This window comes from Dendrobates tinctorius, unplaced genomic scaffold (genome assembly GCF_039654945.1).
Source record: "Dendrobates tinctorius isolate UK_male_01 unplaced genomic scaffold, ASM3965494v1 ptg000167l, whole genome shotgun sequence".
Taxonomy (NCBI): Eukaryota; Metazoa; Chordata; class Amphibia; order Anura; family Dendrobatidae; genus Dendrobates; species Dendrobates tinctorius.
The window spans coordinates 3,004,303-3,019,824 of record NW_027361834.1 but is presented as its reverse complement, the minus strand read 5'-3'; the positions used below and the strand labels follow the sequence as shown (position 1 = coordinate 3,019,824).

The 15,522-nt window shown below is 46.9% G+C and overlaps 1 protein-coding gene across 2 annotated transcripts in view; it reads left to right on the top strand.

Annotated features, from left to right (window-relative positions):
- Positions 1-15,522, top strand: part of RFTN1 (raftlin, lipid raft linker 1) — a 480,896-nt gene that overhangs the window by 271,968 nt on the left and 193,406 nt on the right. The gene's annotated exons all lie outside the window — the stretch shown is intronic.

Sequence of the window (15,522 nt, the reverse complement as noted above, 5' to 3'; positions counted from 1 at the left end):
GTGAACAGGGCACAACTAAACACAAATATGGGAAGGAGAAAGGATAACGACGGATCATACGACACCAGATATGAATCTCTCTCTCTTGAACACCTCCACTCCAGACCGGAACCACTTGGTATGAAACACAAGCTATAATCGGCGACGCCCATAGGCCAGCATGACTATTTAAAGACCGTGGGCGTGACTAACCATCCAACCTGGTCTCCAGCAGGATTAACCCCCGAGAGCCTGAAGATCAGGCCGGCGCCACTGAGGCTATAGTGGCTGGAGGTGGAACTACCTCTGCCTGCCGGATGCTGTGGTGTGAACAGCGTCCGACATGACAGTACCCCGTCTTCTACGAGGGACCCCAGGGCCCTCAAGACTCATAGGACCCGGCTTGTCCGGATGACGACGGTGAAAAGAACTGACCAGCCGATCCGCATGTATGTCTGAGGCTGGAACCCAAGACCTCTCCTCTGGACCATACCCCCGCCAGTGCACCAAATACTGAAGAGTACGGCGTACTACTCGAGAGTCCACTACCTTGGCGACCTCGAACTCTAACTCGCCATCCACCATGACTGGAGGTGGCATCGGCGTTGTGTCCACAGAGCCTACCACCTTTTTCAATAAAGCCCTGTGAAACACGTTGTGTATCTTGTACACTGCGGGAAGTTCCAACCGATAAGCCACTGGGTTAATGATGGCAGAAATCCTAAAAGGCCCAATAAACCTTGGACCCAGTTTTAAAGAAGGGATTTTGAGTTTTATGTTCTTCGTAGCTAACCACACCCATTCACCCACACACAGGTCCGGACCTGGCACGCGTCTACTGTCAGCCACCCGTTTGTACCTGGCACTCATGCTCAACAAACGCTGTTTCACCCGCCTCCAGACTGATGACAATTGGGCTCCTAGCTGATCCTCCTCCGGGACACCCCCGGAGTCACCCTGACGTAAGGTACAAAACTGAGGATGTTGACCGTACACACAAAAGAATGGAGACTCTCCTGATGACTCTTGGCGGTGATTATTTAATGCGAATTCGGCCAGAGGAAGGAAAGTAGACCACTCCTCCTGGTTGTCGGACACAAAGCATCGTAAATACTGTTCAAGATTTTGGTTCATGCGCTCAGTTTGTCCATTAGACTGTGGATGAAACGCCGATGAATGTGACAACTTGATCCCCAACCTTGAGCAAAAAGCTTTCCAAAACCTCGCCACAAATTGCGTACCCCTATCAGATACTATGTCAGACGGTATTCCGTGGAGTCTGACCACCTCCTTCACAAATACCTGAGCCAACGTCTTAGCATTGGGCAAAGAGGACAACGCCACAAAATGCGCCATCTTTGAAAAACGGTCAACCACCACCAGGATGACCGTGTTCCCTGCCGAGGCTGGCAAGTCAGTGATAAAATCCATGGAGATTTCTGTCCATGGCCTATTGGGTACCCCCAGAGGCTGTAGCGTGCCAGCAGGACGGGTTCGGGGTGACTTAGCCCTAGCGCACGTGATGCAAGCTGCCACGTACGAGACCACGTCCTGCCGGATTTTGGGCCACCAGAAACGACGCGATACCAGCTCTAAGGTGCCCTTCACCCCTGGGTGACCAGCCAGTACCGAATCGTGGTGTTCCTTCAACACCTTAGGCCGAAGATGCAGGGGTACAAATGATTTGTTGGCGGGAAGTCCTGGTGGTACCTCCTCTTGGGCCTCGGCAATCTCCGCCTCTACCTCAGTCGTGAGAGCCGAGACCACTACCCCTTTCTGGAGGATGGGTACCGGCTCTTCCCGAGGTTCTCCCCCCGGAAAACACCTAGACAAAGCATCCGCCTTGGTGTTTTTAGCCCCGGGACGGTACGTCACAAGAAAATTGAAACGAGTAAAAAACAATGCCCAGCGAGCCTGCCTAGGAGACAGACGCTTGGCCGACTCCAGGTAGAGCAGATTCTTATGGTCGGTGATAACTGTGACCTGGTGAGCCGCCCCCTCCAAGAAGTGTCGCCATTCCTCAAAAGCCAGTTTGATGGCCAACAACTCCCTGTTGCCGATATCATAATTCCGTTCGGCCGGCGACAACTTCTTGGAGAAGTAGGCGCATGGATGCATCTCGCTCAAGGACGAGCCTTGAGACAGTACTGCCCCCACTCCCACCTCCGACGCATCAACCTCTACCACAAAAGGTTTAGACACGTCTGGTTGCACCAGAATGGGGGCTGAAGCAAAACTATTCTTCAGACGCTCAAATGCACGTATAGCCACCTCAGGCCAGTTCGCCAGATCGGCACCCTTTTTTGTCATGTCCGTGAGCGGTTTGGCGACAGTCGAAAAGTGTTTTATAAATTTCCTATAATAATTCGCAAACCCCAGGAACCGCTGGAGTGCTTTCAGACTCTCCGGCCTCTCCCATTGCAACACCGCTTGCACCTTAGCGGTGTCCATTTTAAAACCAGCTGCGGACACAATATATCCCAAAAAGGGCAACTCCTGGACAAAAAATAAACATTTTTCCAGCTTAGCATAGAGCTGGTTCTCCCGGAGCAACTGTAACACCTGCCTAACATGCTGCAAATGAGTGTCCCGATCGCTAGAATAAATGAGGATATCATCCAGGTATACAATCACAAATCTCCCCAGGACATGAGCAAAGACATCATTAATAAAATGTTGGAAAACGGCAGGCGCGGTGGTCAACCCAAACGGCATAACCAGACTCTCAAAATGACCCTCAGGAGTGTTAAACGCCGTCTTCCACTCATCCCCCTGACGGACCCTTATGAGGTTATACGCCCCCCTGAGGTCCAGCTTGGAAAACCATTTTGCCCCCGCTACCTGGTTGAACAAATCCGGGATCAACGGCATTGGGTAGGGATCACGGATAGTAATCTGGTTTAACTCTCGGAAATCCAGACACGGGCGTAACCCCCCATCTTTCTTCTTAATGAAGAAAAACCCCGCGGCTACAGGCGAGGACGAAGGCCGGATGTGACCTTTGCTCAGACTCTCCGCGATGTAGTCTTTCAGAGCTTGTCTCTCAGGACCAGAAATATTAAACATCCTGGCCTTAGGTAATTTGGCCCCGGGTTTTAGCCTAATAGCACAGTCATAGGCTCTATGTGGAGGCAGTTCTGAGCAACCCTTCTCAGAGAAAACATCCGCGAAATCCTGCAAAGCCTCCGGCAGGCTGGGCGTCACGGCGGACACACATGTGGCCAAGCAATTGTCTTGGCAGAAACCACTCCATTGTACTATGTCCTGAGTTTTCCAATCAATTACCGGGTTGTGCCTGGACAGCCATGGAAAACCCAGGACCATTTGAGCTGGGAGATTACGGAGGACCCTACATGTAACCGACTCAGAATGTAGGACCCCAATGTGGAGTTTCACCTCTGCCACAAACTCAGTAATCTCCCCTTGAGGGAGGGGAACAGCATTAATGGTCACCACCTGTATGGGGTGAGGAAGTTTTTCAATCTTAAACCCGGCGGTGTGTGCAAACTCCTCATCTATGAGATTGGTGGCGGAACCGCTATCCACAAACACTGATATAGGTAGCTCTCTGCCGGCGACAATAACCTTGGCAGGGAGCATACATTGAGATACCATCATGGAGGATATGCATACGCTCAGTTGGGTCTCCTCCATACCCTCTGAGCTTAACAGTTTTCCGCCGGTGTGACCCTCTTAGGTAGTACCGGGCAAACGTTAACATAATGACCACCTTTACCACAGTAGAAACATGCTCCGGACTTCCGGACTCCCGGAGCGCGAGGCCGAACCTGTGCCACGCCAGCAATCTGCATAGGTTCAGGGGACTCATCTACTTCAACCACACCTGCACCTCTGTTTTCCCCCAGAGGTAGCGTCTCCTGTGCCCCCTGACGAAAACGGCGATCAATACGTATCACCAAACTCATGGCAGACTCCAATGATGCCGGAGTCTCATACATCAGGAGGGCTTGTTTCACCCTCCCTGATACCCCATGAATAAACTGGCTCCGCAGTGCTGGGTCATTCCACTGTGTGTCTACAGCCCAGCGGCGAAATTCCGAACAATAGTCTTCTGCCAAGCGCTCCCCCTGGCGGAGGGCGCGGATTTTAGATTCCGCTAGAGCCAGTCGGTCAGGGTCATCGTAAATGAGCCCGAGGGCAGAAAAAACATTATCGACCGAATGAAATGTAGCAGAGTCAGGTGGTAAGGAAAATGCCCATGCTTGGGGGTCACCACTCAGTAATGACAACACCAGCCCTACTCGCTGGGCCTCATTACCTGAGGATATTGGCCGCATGCGGAAGTATAATTTGCAGGCCTCCCGAAATACGACAAATTTGCTGCGATCGCCTGAAAATCGTTCTGGCAGCGGAAACTTCGGCTCTGCACCGATACCTGCAGATGCCGTTTGCACCTTTGCTACTACCAGGCCATGCTGCTGAACTGCCCCATTCAACTCGGAGACCTGTATGGACAGCGCCGCCAACTGGCGGGTTATGGAATCTAATGGATCCATGGACTCCTGAAAAATGTGGGCCGATTATAATGTCACGGGGGCTAAGTTCAACTAAGGCTGAAAGACCCGGGGCCCCTGTGGTGTCCCTTTACTAGGGGAAACCCTGTCTGACCCTCAACCCAGGGTTTTTGCTGAAGGTGCAAATGCCTGAGCCTCCGACCTTTCCTTATCTCCTGCTCAGCCCTGCACTTAACCCTCCACCCTCCACCCAGTGAGAAGTCACCACCAAAGCTCCCACACAAATAATGACAGACAGGGAGAACTTAAACTGCACTGCGCCGCACACACACAGGAATAAACAGTAATGTGAACAGGGCACAACTAAACACAAATATGGGAAGGAGAAAGGATAACGACGGATCATACGACACCAGATATGAATCTCTCTCTCTTGAACACCTCCACTCCAGACCGGAACCACTTGGTATGAAACACAAGCTATAATCGGCGACGCCCATAGGCCAGCATGACTATTTAAAGACCGTGGGCGTGACTAACCATCCAACCTGGTCTCCAGCAGGATTAACCCCCGAGAGCCTGAAGATCAGGCCGGCGCCACTGAGGCTATAGTGGCTGGAGGTGGAACTACCTCTGCCTGCCGGATGCTGTGGTGTGAACAGCGTCCGACATGACAGGTATCTGGTCAGAAGGGGACCAGCGCTGCAGTGCAGATCCTCTGGGACAGATGGTGTGATGCAGCAGAGGTGTGATGCAGCAGAGGTGTAATAGCTCTCCACAGGCAGAGCTGTAGTCCCAGGGCAGTTGTGGTAGATGTTGAGGTAGATGGTGTAGTCTTCAGGCACAGAGATGTAGCAGTGCCGAGTAGGTGACTCAGGAAGAAGGCAGAGACACAGCTGAATGTAGTTCCAAAGCTTTACTCACATTTCTGGCGTACACAGGTGCCCGCTTCAGTGCCATGTCCTCCAGGTAAGGGGCTCAGCCAACTCCCAGGCAGATGGAGCACACCCTTCCAGCACTCCCTTCCATATGTGCCTTTACTGGACGTCTCCTTACTAGCGCTAATCTGAAGTAACTCCCAGGCAGATGGAGCACACCCTTCCAGCACTCCCTTCCATATGTGCCTTTACTGGACGTCTCCTTACTAGCGCTAATCTGAAGTACTTGAAGTTATGAATTACACTCAAGTTCCTCTTTATTGCTGTTACTTAGAACTCCACTCGCATGACAGGTAGCTGTAGCCTACTTCAGGGACTCCTTACAATCATGTCCCAGCTCACACATGTTGCTACTGTGTCGTCGAGTCTTAGTTGGAAATAAAGAATTTACAGCTTCTATTCCTCCTGTTTCTGCTGTAGAATCATTAGCATCCACACATCCTCGAATACCGGCGCCCGGACCTTTGGCGCTTAAACTAATCCTTCTGTTCCTCTCCTTCCCAGCAGCTCCAGCTCACAGGAGGCTGCTGCATAAACGTCCTCTCACTCTCTACCCCTGTGGGGAACTGATCCTGACTTCCTATCAGTTCTCCCGCTCTTTATTGCAACCTAAGCTCCACCCACCTCCCAGCACCCTTCATGAACCAAGCAGGGGTCATACTAGAGGGTGCCCTGCTGTTCTAAGGTTTCTGTGCTGGGTGCAGGTGCTGGAGTCTGGTCAGGTGTCTCCATCTTACCTGGGTAGTGGGGTGCTACACATCAGGAGGAGATGCAGTACCTCTGTGGCAACTGAACCCTCACGGGCACCACACATATATATTTAAAGAGCATGTATTAACTCTCCTAATATATCTGTTTTAGCATATGATTACATTCCTGCTGAAATATTAATTCTGGAACATATTTTCTTAGACTTCTACAAAAAAATCCAAAGGATTGTGATAGTTTGGAAATAATAATATGAGGCAGACTCTCTGATGCTAACCCCCGAGGGTGCTGAGAGCTCCTGTGGTCTGCACCAGTACTCGAATTGATGATGAACCCTCTAAGTTTTCTTTCATGAAGATGTCTCCCATCAAATTATGTTAATAATACACTACCTGCTGAAGAGTCTCCTTAATTTGTTTTATTCATCCTGATTACCTCCATCACTAGAATTAAGACCTCTAAATTCATACTCACCAGCTCTAATCTGAATGGATTCAGCACTTTTAGCGCTTTTGTGCCAGGACAGGAAGCAGTGAAGTCCCATTCCACTCACCCGACTGCTGCGACCAATCATAGACCTCTTCAGGACATCGTCACTTCCTGCCCTTGTGTAGATATTCAGAGTGGATGGAGGCACTCAGCACGCCTCATTTTGATCATTTTTAAACCATCCATCTGCCTGAGATGTCTTTTGAGATTTTGCTTAGAAGTCAGACAACACATTAAACAAAATTCCGACACTGTCCAAATACTTCTAGAGTCAACTTTATGGAATCTTTAAGAGGCTGTTAGTTTTCAGTAAATGAAAAATATGCTCAATCAAGTTCATCATTTTGGGTCATTATCCATCTGTACTGTGAAGTGTTGTCCCATCAGTTGTGCAGCATTTGACTAAATCTCAGGTCAATTTTTATCTCTTTACATTTGAAAATTCATCCAGCTTTTTCTATCCATAGTCACCTAATCAGTCAACATAAGTGTGCCAGTTCTATTGGTAGTCAATCATGTCCATGCCATAACACGTCCTCCATTTTGGATTTGTAGTCCTTCTTTTCATTCTTCTTACTGTTCCAACATCATTCTGGTACAGATTATTCTGTGCTTAAATTGTCCAGAATTTCTAGTTACAGAACTGGGTGGTTATTTTTTTTCTAGATATTCTGGCCTTTCTGTTCTTGACTGCTACCAATGTCTTACATCTTGAGTTAAACCCTGTGGATTTACATCCATGAAGGTGTTTTGATAGTAGACTATAGTAATTATACATTCTCTCTTAGAGAGTACTCTTGTATTGGTTAAATGCGCTTGTATTATTTTATTCCACCAAATGAAGGCCTCCTTCACTCTCACTTACATCTCTTTGGACCTATTGTTGAAAGTTCTTATATACGGCTGCTAACAACGAGAGCAAAATCAACTCCAGATGCCTTATTCCTGTCATTTTTCATGAAATAATAAAGAAAGAGGCCACATGGACCATAAGAACTATTATTGACAATTGACGGAATACTGTTGAGCTTGTGAAAATTGAAGGGCTATGTAAAAAACTGGCTGTAATTCCTAATGGTCAATGCAATATTTTTGTAAACCCCATGAACTAAAGCTGAAAGTCTGCACTTCAATCATCATGATGGATCTATTTCAAATCCCTTGTGGGAGTGTAGAACGCTTAAGTTATGAAAATGTTGTAACTGTCCAAATTTTGTGTGTCTGATAGTATTCCTTAGATTGCGCAAAAGGCAATACGGCTGTAGAATTACTATATAAAACATTTTTAAAAGCTTTAAAGCTGAACTGAGTTATTATAACTTTAGCAGGATATTGTCATTGCAGTCAGCACTTATCTCAGCTAAATTCGCTGTGCAAGTGGAACGTAGCTTGTACTGAGCTACTCAGGAAGTGGTAAATTAATGTGAACTTTTAAGGCACGTTAACTGCTACATGTATACTTGTGACCGTTCAATAATAATCTTAAGGTTATGTGTAGTGATCCAGTCCAGAGTGTGTCTGTCCCTTTAAGTAATACTGAATTGTGAGTAGCTTCTGTACACTGCTGCTCACTCTCTAACTGGTCTTCTACATTATTTGTGAGCTGTAATTCTCCATTTCTAGTCACCTTCATTTTAGATGCAATGCATTTCTCGTTTGCTGTGTTCTGTCGTCATCTAATGGTGAAAGTGTACAATGACTGAATTATTGTTTTGTAAGGATCAGAGATGTGAATTCGGTCTCCTATTGGCCAGCTCCTAGTCACATGGTCAATAGGAGGAGCTGTTTTTCCAGCAAGTCTACAATGTTCTTTAGTCTGAGGGATGCCTTCAGGGAGAGCAGAACACACGTTGAGGAGGTTTTTACCTCAAGATCTCCTGCAGGCGTAAAAGCCTAAGTTCCCTCTAACCTGTACAGACATCATTCTATTTATGACAGGATTCACCACATGTAAAGTATTGCTGACAGGATTCACCACATCTAAAGTCTTTATGACAGGATTCACCACAGTTTTCTACATTCACCTATAAGTACTTGTGCACGTGCCGTGGCACATTGTGGAGATATAATAGAAGGAGATAACCCAAGTAAAGGTCTGTAACCTCTAATTGCTGCGTCTACCTCCCTCTGTATCTAAGTTTGAACTGTAATTGCCATGAACTACCCATGAAAGACTGTTCCTTATTTGTTCCAAGTTATATTTCCCGTTCCTGCTGAAGTAAAAGCAACTGTTATCCCCGAGACCGGTGTGTGTCATAATTCCTTCGGCTGCGGACACCGTGTGGGGGTGGATAGCAGGGAACGTTCGGCCTCGTCATTACATGTACAATTCAGAATTATAGATCCATGGAGGTCTTACACATTAGCACAGCCAGTCGCACAAGCCTCATTGGACTCCATTATATCTCCCAAGCTATTTTCCTACATACGGAGGTCAGGAGCACATGACAGAATTTGTTTTCTAACTCATTCATATAGAGTTCAATTAAAGGGAACCTGTTGCCAGTTTTTGAGCCTCTGAACAAATGCAACCATGTCTATCTGCTACTGTACAACATTACACAGACGTGTATATTGTCTCCTGACTCCCCCTGCATACCCTCAAAAATAACATTTGAATTGCTCCCGCACTGCATGTAAATGAGGATGGTGAAGTCCGATGGGCATCATCACTGCTACGTTTGTGCCTCCTCTCTGCTCCTAATCGCTGTCCTCATGCTCTAAATGATGTGGATGATTCGTCCTGTGTCATCCACATAGAATAGCAAAATCGCGCCTGTGCAGTAGCATCTTTGGCCCGCGTTTGTGCACTTTGCTTTTCCCCACTGTGAGCAGAGCAAACAACATCACCGTGCAAATATTTATATATATATATATATATATATATATATATATACAGTATAAAACTTTATTATGACAATTTACATAAAAACAGAAAAATAAATATAAATGTTCTAAAAATAAAAAGGGTAGTGACACCTTAGTACCACATTTGGGCAGAGTCATAATTAGTAAGTCCTTATGGATGCTTAAAGGAAATCTGTCATCTATTTTTTTGCATATAAGATGCGGCCACCGCCATCAGGGGCTTATCTACAGCATTCTGTAATGCTTTAGATAAGCCCCCGATGTAACCTGAAAGAGATGAAAAACGAGTTAGATTATACTCACCGGGGGGGCAGTCCGGTCCGGGTCCGATGGGTGTCGTGGTCCGGTCCGTCGCCTCCCATCTTCTAACGATAACGTCCTCCTCCTTACTTCTGCCACGGCTCCTGCGCAGGTGTACTGCTCTGCCCTGTTGAGGGCAGAGCAGAGTACTGCAGTGCGCAGGCGCCAGGAAAGGTCAGAGGTCCGGCGCCTACGCACTGCAGTACTCTGCTCTGCCCTCAACAGGGCAGAGCAGTACGCCTGCGCCGGAGCCGCGATGGGAAGCAAAGAAGAGGACGTCATCGCTAGAAGATGGGAGGCGCCGTACCGCGACACCCATCGGACCCGGATCGGACCAGACCGCCTTCCCGGTGAGTATAATATAACTCGTTTTTCTTCTCTTTCAGGTTACATCGGGGGCTTATGTACAGCATTATAGAATGCTGTAGATAAGCCCCTGATGGCGGTGGCTGCATCTTATATGCCCAAAAATAGGTAACAGATCCCCTTTAATAGATAGCAGAAGGCCTTTTTTCAGAGAATATGAATGTTAACACCAAAACGTTTTCTCCACTCATGGTTAGTGGTTGGTGAAGCCATGCTCCCTGCATGCCCCTCTGCCCTCAACAGGGCAGAGCAGTACGCCTGCACCGGAGCCGCAATGGGAAGCAAAGAAGAGGACGTAATCGCTAGAAGATGGGAGGCGCTGGACCCGGACCGCGACACCTATCGGACCCGGATCGATTACATGTGCATAAATGCAGGGGGCATGTATACACATGTAATCGAAGTACATGTATCAAAGTATGAGGCAGTTATAACATGGATGAATGTGACACACATCTCTATTCTCTTCATACAGGTAACCAGCTCTTTCAATCTCTGCTCTAAATCAACTCCTGTGTTTCTCCACTCCATTCAGTGTCAGCAAGCAGTTAATCCTGAATGCTATATATGTGTTTTCAACTATGCCAGCTTATATCTGGTATATAGTTATTTCAACTTACTCTGCTTGTCCCCTTATGTTGTGAGGTCAAGCAACTTTTCAAAGTGCTTTATGATCCATGTAGTGCTGGACATCTGTTTTTCTGACCACAACATTTTATTGGGTCCTGCTGTCTCAATTTAGTTTGATTGATTAACGAGAAGAGAGAGAGCAAAAGCAAAAAAAAAAAAGATCTAAGCCTTAGCCCCCTATATATTCAGACATAGCTTGGGGGAACATTTATGCAGGGGGCATTTATGCACATGTAATCGTAGTACATGTATCAAAGTACGAGGCAGTTATAACATGGCAGTTAGACAGGGCAGGAGACAGGAAAGATGTTTATATTCATCTACTCCTTGTACATTTGGAATACAACAAATATATACCATATGCATTTGTGCAATTTATATCCTGGCTGCTGCATTCACACACATCCACCGCCCTGGCATTTACTCTCTACACTCCATCCATATCGGCCCCTCACTCCTTTCCTCTCCTATGTATAGCACTCACGCTCTTTTCACATTGTTAAATTGCACAGATCCAGTCAGTCCCACCATTCAACATCTGAGACGCTCTCACAAATCACTTAACCATCTGCTCACTCTTTCTATCCTCCTTCTCCTAGTCGCAGGAGACATTGCTCCCAACCCTAGTCCCCCATGATATAGAAAGTCAAACCCCCCAACTGCTACACTCAGTAACCCCTCTAATCTTATTAATATTCCCTGAATGCCATCAGTCTCTCTTAATTGTGCACTTTGGAATTCTCGCACAGTGTGTAACAAACTCTCCTTCATTCATGACTTTTTCCTTTCTAATTCTCTTATCCTCATGGCTCTTACTGAAACCTGGATCCAGCAGTCAGACACTACCGCTGCTGTTGCTCTTTCATACGACGGTCTACACTTCTCTCATACCCCAAGATCAGACAATAGAGCAGGTGGAGGCGTTGGTCTGCTCCTATCACCAAAATGTACCTTTCAGTTTATCCCTCAACTACCCTCACTAGTCTTCCCTTCTTTTGAGGTCCATGCCGTCAGACTCTACACCCCCTTCTCCATGCGAGTGGCGGTGGTGTATCATCCTCCCGGCCCTTGTCAACAGTTCCTGGATCATTTTGCCACTTGGCTTCCACATTTTCTCTCCTGTGACATCCCTACCCTCATCATGGGAGATTTCAACATCCCCATTGCTCTTCCCCTCTCCCCATCTGCTACTCACCTTTTATCTCTAACCTCCTCGTTTGGCCTTTCGCAGCTTACTAATTCTCCAACGCATGAAGACGGAAACTCCCTTGACTTGGTCTTCTCTCGGCTTTGTGCAGTGGATGATTTTGCAAACTCCCCTCTCCCACTCTCTGACCACAATCTTCTTTCATTCTCTATCAAGAACTGCCAGGCTGCTCAGGTCACCCCCACTGTCCATACTTATAGAAGCATACAGGCCATTAACACCCAGAAACTTATGAAGAACTTGCAGTCTTCATTGGCCCCTATCTCCTCCCTCTTATGTCCTGATTCTGCATTGAAGCATTACAATGAAACACTTCAAAGTGCCCTGGATGAATTTCCTGCAGCGGTGCTCCAGGTGCGCCGTAAGTCTGTGGAGAAAATCCAATCTGCACAAAGATTTCATCCATTATAAGTTTATGCTTAGAACATATAACACTGCGCTTCACCTCTCCAAACAAACCTATTTCAACACCCTCATCACCTCACTGTCCAATAACCCTAAACGTCTCTTTCACACTTTTCATTCTCTACTCAACCCAAGAGTACAGGCCCCAACCATGGAGCTTCGAGCTGATGATCTGGCCAATTACTTCAAAGAAAAAATTGACCAGATCCGACAGGAAATTATCTCCCAGTCACCTCATACCATGCACTGTCCTCCCTCCCCTACTGCATCTAGCTCACTCTCTGATTTTGAACCAGTCACAGAAGAAGAAGTAAGCAGGCTCCTTGCATCTTCTCGCCCAACCACTTGCACCAGTGACCCATTTCCGTCACATCTCCTCCAGTCCCTTTCCCCTGCTGTCACCCCTCACCTAACTAAAATATTTAACCTCTCTCTCTTCTGGTATCTTTTCCTCCTCATTTAAGCATGCCATCATACATCCACTACTTAAAAAACCATCCCTCCACCAAAACTGTGCCGCTAACTATAGACCTGTCTCTAATCTTCCCTTCATCTCTAAACTCCTGGAACGCCTGGTCCACTCCCGTCTTATCCGCTATCTCTTTGATAACTCTCTTCTCGACCAATCGCAGCTACCGTCTTTCTATCTTCAGTTCTCCGTTCTAGGTGACGTCACCCAGACCACGCCCCCTCCACACTCCGACACTTTCAGCGGCGTTCTTCGGCCGGCGCACGCCGCGTGCATCCAGACTTTGAGGAGGGTAGGTGGGTGCCATTCAGGGGAGGACACTCTCCGGTTCCCAGCCTCCCTCCATCTTGTACACTTAATCCATCTTACGTGTCGGCACGATCCTGTGTGATCATCGGTATGTAACCTCTCTCTTCTGGTATCTTTTCCTCCTCATTTAAGCATGCCATCATACATCCAATACTTAAAAAACCATCCCTCAACCAAAACTGTGCCGCTAACTATAGACCTGTCTCTAATCTTCCCTTCATCTCTAAACTCCTGGAACGCCTGGTCCACTCCCGTCTTATCCGCTATCTCTTTGATAACTCTCTTTTCGACCCTCTCCAATCCGGTTTCCGCTCTTTACACTCTATTGAAACTGCCCTCACTAAAGTCTCTAATGATCTACTAACAGCTAAATCAAATGGTCATTACTCCATGCTAATTCTCTTGGATCTCTCTGCAGCAATCAACACTGTGGATCATCAGCTCCTCCTCACTATGCTCCGTTCCATTGGCCTCAAGGACACCGTTCTCTCCTGGTTCTCCTCCTATCTCTCTGACCGCTCCTTTACTGTATCTTTTGCCGGTTCCTCCTCCTCTCACCTTCCCATTACTGTTGTGAATCCTCAAGAATCGGTTCTAGAGGATTCACCTCTTCTTCTTGTACACTGCACCAATTGGTCAAACAATCAGTAGATTTGGTTTCTAGTACCATCTCTATGCTGATGACTCCCAATTATACGCTTCTCCTGACATCATGCCAGCCTTTCTAGAAAACACCGGCGATTGTCTAAACGCTGTGTCTAACATCATGTCCTCACTATATCTGAAACTGAGCCTGTCAAAGACTGAACTCCTTGTGTTTCCTCCTTCTACTAATGTACCTATACCCGACATTGCCATTTCCGTGTGTGGTTTTCATTACTCCCCAGCAACATGCCCGCTGTCTTGGGGTCATACTTGACTCCGAGCTTTCCTTTGCCCCCCACATTCGATCACTGGCTCGCTCTTGTCATCTGCACCTCAAAAATATTTCTAGAATTCGACCTTTTCTTACTTTTGACTCCGCAAAAACTCTTACTGTTTCTCTTATTCATTCTCGTCTCGACTATTGTAACTCTCTTCTAATCAGTCTCAGTCTTACCAAACTCTCCCCTCTCCAATCTGTCTTGAATGCTGCAGCCAGGATCATATTCCTCGCCAATCGTTACACCGATGCCTCTACCTTGTGCCAGTCATCACACTGGCTACCCATCCACTCCAGAATCCAGTACAAACTTCTTACCCTCACCCACAAAGCTCTCCATGGCTCAGCACCACCCTACATCTCCTCCCTTGTTTCAGTATACCACCCTACCCGTGCCCTCCATTCTGCTGATGACCTGAGGTTAGCATCCTCAAAAATCAGAACCTCCCATTCCCGTGTCCAAGACTTTACACGTGCTGCGCCAATTTTTTGGAATGCACTTCCCAGGTCAATGCGATTAGTCCCCAATCCCCACAAGTTTAAGCATGCCCTGAAAACACATTTATTCAGACTGGCCTACCGCCTCAACACATTAACCTAATCTATCCCTGGGTGGCACAGTCAAAAGTTTTACCATAACCAGGTTTCCCACATCATGTTCCCACATGCTTTATGCATCCATTAGCCCTCTGTGTCTGTACTGTTACACACTTAACATTATGGCTGGTCCAAGCAATCAGGGCAATTGTTACCACCCACCTTTCTTGTCTCCCCTTTTTCCTCATAGATTGTAAGCTTGCGAGCAGGGCCCTCATTCCTCTTGGTATTTGTTATAATCTATGTTATTATTGTTATGCTGTAATGTCTAATGTCTGTACAAATCCCCTCTGAAATGTAAAGTGCTGCGGAATATGTCGGCACTATAGAAATAAAATTTATTATTATTTATTGTCAAACTACTGTGTTTTCTCTTTTTAAATCATAATACTCACCGGGGCTTGCGGCGGATGCGACGCTTCCGGCAGCGCGGCGGGAACTGGAAGATGGGGAGTCAGTGTCCGACATTGCAAGTCTACGTCCACCGCCGGTGCATCTGTGTGGATGAAGCATAATGCGTCATCAATATCAATCAGAGCTAGAAGACGGTATTTAGGAGCAGAGTGGAGGCACATTCATCAGAACGAACCATCCTCATTTAAATACAAAACAGGAGCAAATCAAATGGTATTTTGGGCTTTTGTAAGGAGGAGTCAGGAGACAATATATACGTTTGTGGAATGCAATACAGGAGCAGATAAAGGTGGTGACTTTTGTTAAGAGGCTCGAAAACTGGTGACAGGTTCCCTTTAAGAAACCTTTTTATATAATCATAGACAAATAGAGGGCACATACAATTCTATGGAGCCGTCTTACATTGCATACCGGACCCATAATACTTGTGCATGTGCATTGTATAT